Here is a 9,881-nt window from a genome sequence, read left to right on the forward strand (position 1 = left end):
TCTTAGTTTTAGCAGCTTTCAACCTGGAAGGCGTCTCAAGTGATGGAATCAGGCAGGAGTTTAGTCTACTTTTACCACAGTGGAGGTGGACTGGATGATGATGTAGATTTCCTCCTAGTGACTGTCAGGCTGTCCTTGAACTTTACCCATTAGGGTGTACAGCAGCAGCAGCAGGGTCTCTCAGTGGCTCCAAGGGACTGTCACACCAAGTGCTGGGCTGCACATTCCTACACAGACTGGTTAAGGATACATTGCATAGGGTTGGCAGGGTGTGACCCCACTGGTTTTTAAGACAATAGCCCAGGACAAGTTATCAAGATGACAACTTTTTAAACAAATATTTCTTTTAATAAGGGTAGGATTTTCTAGGCAGATATAGAGGGCTCAGGCCTGTACTATTATTTCCCATGCCTTTCCTTCTGTCTATTTTGCCACATTAAAAAAAAAAGTGACTCTGGTGTCTTGTTCTTAAAGGGGAATGATGGACAAATGTTCATCTTCTGTCACTTCTTCAAGCTGACTTAGGGGTGTTGATCCTACCTAGCCACGAACCTATAACCTTAGCCTTTTTTACAAAGAGGATACAAGGGTTAGAAGTCATTAAGAACAACATTATAACTTTTGACAAATGCACAGACCTTTGTCTGGCTAGAGCAGTGTAGCTTATTTAGCCTTCTGGTTTGCAAAAGGATCTTTCTGGATGACTAAGGAATGTGATCTCTAGTAATCCTAACAATGCCTGAATTACCTATGCAGGCCTTCAGACAGATATCAATAGAAACACTCTCAGGTTTACAAACATTTTTCCTGAGCTGATGAATTTCATGTAGCTGGTGTCAGCTCAAAAGTTACTGCCAATTAGAGCTTTTGGCACATACAGGGGTTGGGATCTAAAGTATCCTCCACATTTTACAACCTTAGCTTTTTAGTACTATCATAGATAACTAAGTTCCTGTCCCTTACAAGGTAGATAGTCAAAGATATTAAGCATGCTTACAAACTATTTTCCCATGACCTCCTGTCTCTGACCAATTGTTGAAGGGCCACGCACAAATGACTCTAGGATCTGACATTATTTCTGCCATCCAAGCAGTGGCTTATAGTCTCTGGATGCTCCTCCATTGCTTTCATCCCAGGAGTGTCTTCTCTACACTGAGAAAAAGGCCTCATTGGCATTTCTCTTAGCTGGTTGCTGGACTTGAACTTGGGGCCTGAGGGCTGTCCCTCAGCTCTACAGCTCAAGGCTAGCACTCTGCCACTTTGAATCCTAAAGCAACTCTGCTTGCTCTTTCAGCCTTCTGCTAGCTGGGTAGTGGTGACAGTCTCACATGGACCTTTTTCTGCCCAGGCTGGCTTCGAACCAATTTGCAGATCAATGAGTCTAATAAAAGGCCACTTTCCTCCAATTTAAAGCAACAAGGTGGTCAACATAGAAGTAACTTATAAGCATGTTCTTACCTGAATCTAATTAAGAGCCAAAGTTGGGCTGGGAAGGTGGTTCAGTGGTAGATCGCTTGCCTTGCATGCATGAAACCCTGGGTTTGATTCCACAGCACCACATAAGCAAAAAGAAAAAACGCCGGAAGTGGCACTGTGGCTCAAGTGGTAGAGTGCTAGCCTTGAGCTGAAGAGCTGAGGTACAGCACCCAGGCCCAGAGTTCATGCCTCAGGACTGGACCCCCCCCCCCCCAAAAAAAACAAAAAACAAACAAACAAAAGAGCCAAAGTTACTTCTGACAAACTTACAAGAATCCTCACTCTTTTTTGGGGGGGGGCCTGCTGGGAACTGTTAAAAAAAAAAACAACCTATGAGAGTAAACTGAAATAGGAATTAAGCAATTATTTTGGTAATCCTAATTTTTCATTTTTGCACTTTGAGGCAAATGTTTAGAACAATTTTACTTTTAAACTTTATATACAGAAATCCGTTCCTAATTTGTAAGTCTCCTATTAATCTGTTTTAATATTCTATACTTTAGTTTTTAGTTGCATTCTGAAAAATCCCTTGAACTCTTGAGGCTAGGTGTCACTCATTTCTTCTTGGATGCTTGTTTTAAAACAGATACACATTAAAACTTTTAAACTCTTAATGCAAAATTTACAATCACTATCATTGTACCAAAGAGCTAGACTTAACACCTTTATGCCTTAAAAAAAAACATATCCAATGGCAGAATATCATTGAGAACAAATCACATACAAATAAACTTTTTAACCCTCTTTTTAAGGCCTTCTCAATTTTAATTTTAACACATCCAAGGGGCAGTTTGAGCTATGCTAATCAGATCATCACATCACTCATTTTTACCATCATGTTTCCAATGTCTATCTTCAGGGAAAAGGGACAGAATAAAGATGGGCCACTTGGTCCTTCCTGTGGAATGGTCATGCACCCATTCTGACTCTTTAGGGTTAGATGAACTGTGTTTGTGCGAGCTTGCTCTATTTCACCATGCGTAGACTCTTCCCAAGTCCTGTTCCACCACGCATGACCAGTGGAACTGCACTTCTGCCTGTTCACCCTTCACTCCTAAGGATAGATATTCTGTTGCCTTCTAAGTTTCTCCTTTTTGTTAAGCCAGATATCTTGATTACAGTGTAAACAGCCTTATGCATTCTAAAATAACAGATTTTCAACTTTTCAAGTTAAACAATCCTTAAAAAAACATTTAAAACAATATGAAAATTCTATAAAATTTTTCAGGTAATGTCCCAACCTCATAACCTTTTGAATTTTAAAATTAAACTCAATCAATTGTTACAGCATGCTGACAATTTCTATCATGAACGTTTTCACAAACACATAGAAAACACAGATTTTTTTTAAATTTTATTTTATTTTATTTGAGAGCATACTGTACAGAGGGCTTACAATTACATTGGCAGGATAATGCATACATTTCTTACCACGCATTGCAGCCTCCTCCTTTGTTTACCCTTCACCTCCCTTCCCAGCCTCCCCCCTCCCCCCACCCAATCATACCCCCCTCCCCCCCCACACCGACATTGTAAAGCTTGCTTTGACATGACATTTTGTAATTCTCCTTGTTGCAACAGGTCCACCTGAATCCTTAAACGACTTGTTTGTCCCCATCTCCTCCACATGTTATACTGACATCAAATAAAGTGAAAGCGGGGGTTACACTGTGGGGGAGGGACATACAAAGCAACAAAGAAATAATCTTATAAATGCGTTAGAAACACATGCATGAAAGAAACGAAAACATTAAAATACATATTTAAGGGTTCGTTTTCCTAACATCACATTATCTGACCTTTTCCGCTTGACTCATACCTATACTAGATATTGCAAATAAGGGAAACCATGGGACCTATGTTTCTTTGGGCCTGGCTTACTTCACTTAATATAATTTTTTCCAAGCCTTTCCATTTCCTAACAAATGGGGAAATGTCATTCTTTCTGATGGAGGCATAGAATTCCATTGTGTATATATACCACATTTTCTTGATCCATTCATCTACTGAGGGGCTTCTGGGTTGGTTCCATATCTTTGCTATGGTAAATAATGCTGCAATAAACATAGTTGTGCTGGTAGCTTTAGTGTGTTCTTGTTTGTATACATTTGGGTAAATGCCCAAAAGAGAAAACACAGATTTTTTTTGGGGGGGTCCATTCGTGGGGCCTGAACTTTGGACTTGGGCACTGTCCCTCAGCTCTTCAGCTCAAGGCTAGCCCTCTACCACTTGAGCCACAGCGCCACTTCCGGCTTTTTTCTTTTTGCTTATGTGGTGCTGAGGAATCGAACCCAGGGCCTCAGGCTTGTAAGTCAAGTGCTCTACTACTGAGCCACTTTCCCAGCCCAAACCCCAATTATTTAAATGTGCAAAAATAAAAATCAGTTGTATGTACATTTTCTAAAGTTTTCAAACAAAAATTTAAGAAAATATTTCTTTTAAACTAAGTAATTTTGTTGAGCTTCATTTTCCCAGGGCTTGTTTGTTTAGGAAAGCATTTCACCAACTGGTCTTTTGAATCCAATTTGTTGATGGAAGGCTGGGGAGGGGGGTGTCACCTGAAACTAAACTGGCTTGATTTTTATCCAATTTTAGACAAGAGCACTTTACATTGTTGGGACTAGCTGAAAAGTCAAAACCAGGCACACAGCCTTCTCTGTGACTGAGCCCAGATGGAGACTGGAATTTTATATCCCCAGAGATGTTCAAATAAATTTCAAAAACACAAAACAAAAAACCCACATTTAAAAGTAGTACCAAGGGGCTGGGAAGGTGGCTCGGTGGTAGAGCACATGCCTTGCATGCATGAGGCCCTGGGTTCGATTCCTCAGCAACACATAAGCAAAAAGAAAAAAGCTGGAAGTGGAGCTGTGGCTCAAGTGGTAGAGTGCTAGCCTGAACAGAAGAGTTGAGGGACAGCACTCAAGCCCAGAGGTCAAGCCCCACAACTGGATCCCCCCACCCATCCAAAGAACAACAACAACAACAAAAAACCTAGTACCAATTTTAAAACAGAACTAGACAACACAACAACCAAAGGCTGAGTTTATCCCTACCAGAACTCTGTGCTGTTCTCACTCAGCAAGCTGAATTGAGTCTGCTGAATGAGCCTGCCACTCTCACCCAGAACTTCCCTATCTCAGAGAGAACAGAGAACAATCAGGTTTCAGTGAATGGGGTGACATCTCACCAACATTTGTTGACCAAGGGCCTTACAATGTGGAATAGAAGTCCCAGTCATGTTGGGGCAAGGGAAATAAGTCCTTAGCAGCCATCCCCTCAGAGTGGCAGATTCTCCCCCATACTCAGTACCCCCTGGGTCAAGGCTTAAGGGTAAGATAAACACCAAATGACAGACAGAACATTCGGCACACCGACACAACTTAAAAAGGCATGCTGTAGCATTGGAAATTGCCAACCAGAAAGTGCCAGACTACAGAAAGAGTTACCCAAAAAATGGAAAACTTCCCAATACAGACGGAAAACTCCCAAAAAATGTGTGCATGAAGTGCCAGACTACAGATGGAAAATTTCCCAAAAAATGTCTGTACTAAACAGCAATCTATCCAAAGGGGTCTGGGGACATCTCCTCATAGACTCCTTTGGCAGTCTCATAGCATGTCTGCCAAGACTCCTTGCCAACCAGAATACAGACCTGGTTGGAAACTAGAATTACAGATACAGAACTTGCAAGCAACCAAATATACAGAACAGCAATGCCTAAACTTGACAGCTGGGTTTTTTGGGGCATCTGGAGGGTCTTATGAGGCAGATTCCAGACAAGCCCCAGAAATGTTTTATGGACTTGGGACCCCTGAAAGACCACCAGAGACCACAACCAATGCGAACAGCAAAAGAGTCGTTTATTTGCAAGCTCAAGCTTGGTCCTCTGCGCACTGGGTAACCAGTGACACAAAGAGTCCTCAAGCACAAAATCAGCACAGCTTTTATAGTATTGAACATACAAGTTTAGGGAATTTCCACACAAGCAGTTACATGATTGGTTTGAGTCCACTCTAACATCACCGCCCTTTCTCTGAACTATTGGGATTTTCTGTTCCTGAAACATTTGGGCAACTGCTCTGCTTTCTTAAGTGTGGGCAAGGTTGGTGACAACCTGTGTTTTTTCTCTCTCTCTCTCTCTTGGGGTTACTCTGAGGGCAAACTAGCACAAGATGGTGGGGTTAATCTCAGATTGGCCTTACTTTGGCTCTTCAGCCTGAATAAAACATAGCATACCACATACAAAGCTTTGGTAAAACACAGGTCTGTCTTACACTGTTGGACCAATAGAAGTGTATGTCTAGTGCTGTTGCAGGGGTGTCTTAAGGTGTGTGGAGTTTTTCATCCTGATGATCTTGCAATGATGAAATTGACCATCTACACAATTACCTGAGAAGATCCCTGCTGAGACCTCTATTAAGTAACAGCTTAATAAAGAGCAATATTTACAATGAAATATATTGAACAACCAGACATCATGACCAAAATTAGTTTTACCTGATTCAGTGTACTTTTTACACTCTATATCACATGTACAAGTTCCTCATTCCTTTCTGTCTCATTATGTTTTCTTTCCTTATTTTTGTTTTTTTTTTTCAGAACCATGGTAAATAATAGGGCATTTCTTATATTTTTGTCTTCTAGTCTTCAGAAAGTATGCAGTTAAATAGGATTAAGTTCCTTTTGTTAGAAAATTAAAAACACATTGGATGGGGTCTTCATCATAATTTTGTTATGATCTCAAACACGATTTTATTTCTGGCATTTTACCTGTGTAATCTCACTTCAGTGTTTTCTAAAGGGCACTTTAGTAGAAGGAGGAAATTCAAAGTGGATTCTGGTAGAGAATTTCTGTTACTAAAAACTCTGGTACATAGTAAGGTAGGCAACTCTAAAATTATTCATTAGAGAGATGAGTTGAAAGTCATCTTTTTACACACTAATACTCTTTCCTCAATGAAACCAGAGGATTTAAAATAACTAATATTTTTGAAGTTAATGGCACAAATGTGCATGAATTTTCTAGAAATAAAATGATCACTCATGATCACTGATACTTCAAAGAATGCTTTCCAATAAGAGGAATCTCCTTCAGATATTTTCACACAATGTATATCTGCCTGGTAACAGAACCTCAAACTAGATTAAGGTATCTAATAGCTATTTAATGTTTGTTACCTTTTTGCTGTAGTGCTTTCTTATCATATTGATTAGTATGAATTCTATGGCCAGTATAAAATTGCATTTGTAATAAAATTTACTAGATGGGACCTTCATGGATGAGGTGGTGTGGGGATTCTGGTGGAGCCCTGTCTGATTCAAGGGAGGAGTTGGTATTGGCACAGTGTCTGTGGTGGAGCAGGGCGGGGCTTTGAGGATGAAGCCCAGTCTGTGTTGGGCTTTGAGACAGCAGGGAGAGGACAGGAAGGACTAGACTTGTTAGGGGCCTGGACTCTTGTGGAGTAGGCGGGATTGAGCATGGAGGCTGGCAGGTGGATGGGTTTTCAGTGGAAGAAGTTGAGGTCACTGGGGGGGGGAGGCTGTTTGGAGCAGAGCTTTGAGAAGGAAGAACAAGGCTACAAGGGAGGAGATTACTTAGAGGAGGGGTGCTGGTAGAGCACTGTGAGCCCTTGTGGGATATGTAGGGTGAGGTTTCCCATAAGGCAGGGAAGGGAATGGAGGCAAGAGGCTGACAGAAGGTGGGGATTCTGGTGTAGGAATGTGGAGCTATGAGAGAGAGGCTTTTCAAATCTGGCTTTGAGAGGGCCCGGTGGCACCAGGAAGACGTGGGCAAGTAAGGGGCGGGGTTTCTGGTGGAGAATGGCAGGCCTTAGGGAAGTGTGTTAGGGTGGAGGTGGGGTTTCTTGCAGAGCAGGATGTAGTCACAATGTATGTATGAGTTTTTCAGGACCAGAGCTTTGTGAGAGCAGTGCATTAGACTAGTTCGGATGGGTTTTCTGGGGTAGCGAGTCACCACTTCAAAAAGAAAAATCAGGTTGGGTGGGGATTTCAGTGTTGCAAGGCAGGACATGGACTTTGGACAGGGTTTCCAGTAGGGCAAAGAAACCTTCTAAAAGGGACTATGGAGGGACAAGGATTTACAGTTCATCCTGCTGAGACTTCCAGAGGGAGGCCAACTGGTGCAGTGGTTTCCAGTGGAGCAATGTGGGTGTCGAGAGATTGGATAGTGTGGTGGGGGGTTTCTAGTAGGGTTTTTCTGGAGCAGGGCAGAGCTTGGAGCCATGGAGCTAGTTGGATGAGGAGCTTTGAGAAGGAGTGGAGTGGGCATGGTATCTGGTGGTGTAGTGTGTGGATCTGAGGAAGGAGCCAATAGGGGGTGGGAGCAAGGCAGGACATTGAGAGAGTAGATGTGGGAGGTGCAAAGGCTTGTGGTGAAGCCGGGCTGGCTTTCCAGGCAGGAGATGTGCTGTGTGAAAATCTTCTGGCCAAGCAAGGTGGGGTTTCAAGGGCAATTATAGGCAGGTGGAGGGTTTTTGGTGTAGCATGATGGGCTTTGTGGGAAGAGGTAGGTTCAGGGCTGTGTTTGGGAAGTTAGGCCACTTAGAAGTAGGCTAGTGATGGGAGGAGTTTCTGATGAAACCAGGAGGGGCTCAAGGGAGAAGGATGATTGGGAGTGGGGTTGAAAGGAAAGGGAGGAGCTTGCAGGTACTAGGATATGGGAGCAATGGGACTATGCAGGACTAGAGTAGTTAGGGGCAGGGTATCTGGTGGATGAGGTGGTTATTGGAGGGTGGAGCCCAGTGCATGTGGAGTTCTTGGATGGTTTCTGATGGTGCAGAGCAGGGATTCCAGGAAGGGGTGGAGTGAAAGAGGGATTTCCCTATGGCAGAGGAGGGCTTTCAGGAAGGAGTCTGGTTGCAGTCAGGCCTTTGAAAGTTTATAGCAGGGCTACCAGGGGGTAGGTTATTTAAGGTTGGGCTTTTCAAGGAAGAGGTTGAGTGGATTTGTGTTTCTAGTGGATCCAGTCAAGTTTTATGGGAAGCAGGGATAGGAAAGGGGCAAACTTTAGTGAAGAGTGGGGCTACAAAACATAAAAAGTTACTATTAATAAATACAATATAAGAACACCATTTTCTGTCAGTGTAGAATTATATTACTTTTATATTTGCGAGAGATACTGGAGAAAGTAACCAAGTAATAATTCCTTCCTAGTGATATTTTTCTTTATTCCAATTGAGTGAAAATAAAACCACAGGTCACATCAGGCTCAGAGGCACACAGGAGACTAAGACACATGAAGCATTGGACTTGATTTCCTATCACCATCATTAAGGACCACAAATAAAAAGTTTAAAATTTCTCACTTGGTCATAATGGACACTATTGTGTTAAAATTGTGAATGAATAGAATTTATACTCTGACCATTTTAGAAATCCTAAAAGTAAGTAGTAATGTTTTAACTTTATACAATATTGGAAAGGATACTAAAAATAAGTAGGAAAATATAAAATTGTAGCCAGAATGTTCATTCTCCACCATCAATTCTAATCTAAAAGAATTTAAAACCAGAAAATTGCCATATAGTGAGGATACAGCATGGTTTCTTTTCAGTCATCAAAATGGTGACTTAAGCAATGTGTCTTTATCATTGGATGCATTGATGTTAAAACTTCTTAGAATGTGAAGCACTACGTTACAGACCCTGAAGAAACTCACAAGGAGCTGTGAAATGATGTTGGAGTAAAATTAATGACTAATTGGAGTAGGAATTGATCTTCACTAGGCCAATAAATACTTTGCAGAAGAAAAGGCTACATTGAAAAATAAACAGTGAAAAGGAAGCAGGCAGGCAGACCTTGAAGTAAACATTATCCAATGAACAACATCTACGGAGGCATGATTGCAATCTTCTTTTACCTAATTTACAGTTATTGACCTATGTTGTTCCCTAATGCCAAATAACAAAGCCATGAAAATGCAGTAATCATTTTCAAGGCATTAGAATTTACAGAAAGAATTCAATGAATGTATTGCTAGAAAGTAAAGATAGATGTCTGAGTTAAAGAGTGAAGAAAATATCCCCAATCTCTGGCCCTCCATTGTGAGAGGGGTACGAGCCGAAGCACAAGGAGAATGGACAGAAGTACAGTAGTGCATAATAGTAGTTCGTAAGATGCAATGATGAATGTAACAAGGGAGAAAATCAACAAAATCATCACAGGACTTAGAACAAATGGAATGAGAGAGGAAGAGGGAGAGAAAAAAGGGAATATTAAGAGTTTAAAAGTGGACATGTCTGCCAGGACTATCCTAAGCATATATTAATTAATAAAAATGAGGGAAACCATGGAACCTATGTTTCTTTGAGTCTGGCTTCCTTCACATAATATGATTGTTTTCCAAGTCTTTCCATTTTCTTAAGAAAGGGGTTGTGTCATTC

The sequence above is a fragment of the Dipodomys merriami genome, unplaced genomic scaffold, assembly GCF_024711535.1.
Source record: "Dipodomys merriami isolate MVZ:Mamm:240054 unplaced genomic scaffold, mDipMer1.0.p SCAF_266, whole genome shotgun sequence".
Taxonomy (NCBI): Eukaryota; Metazoa; Chordata; class Mammalia; order Rodentia; family Heteromyidae; genus Dipodomys; species Dipodomys merriami.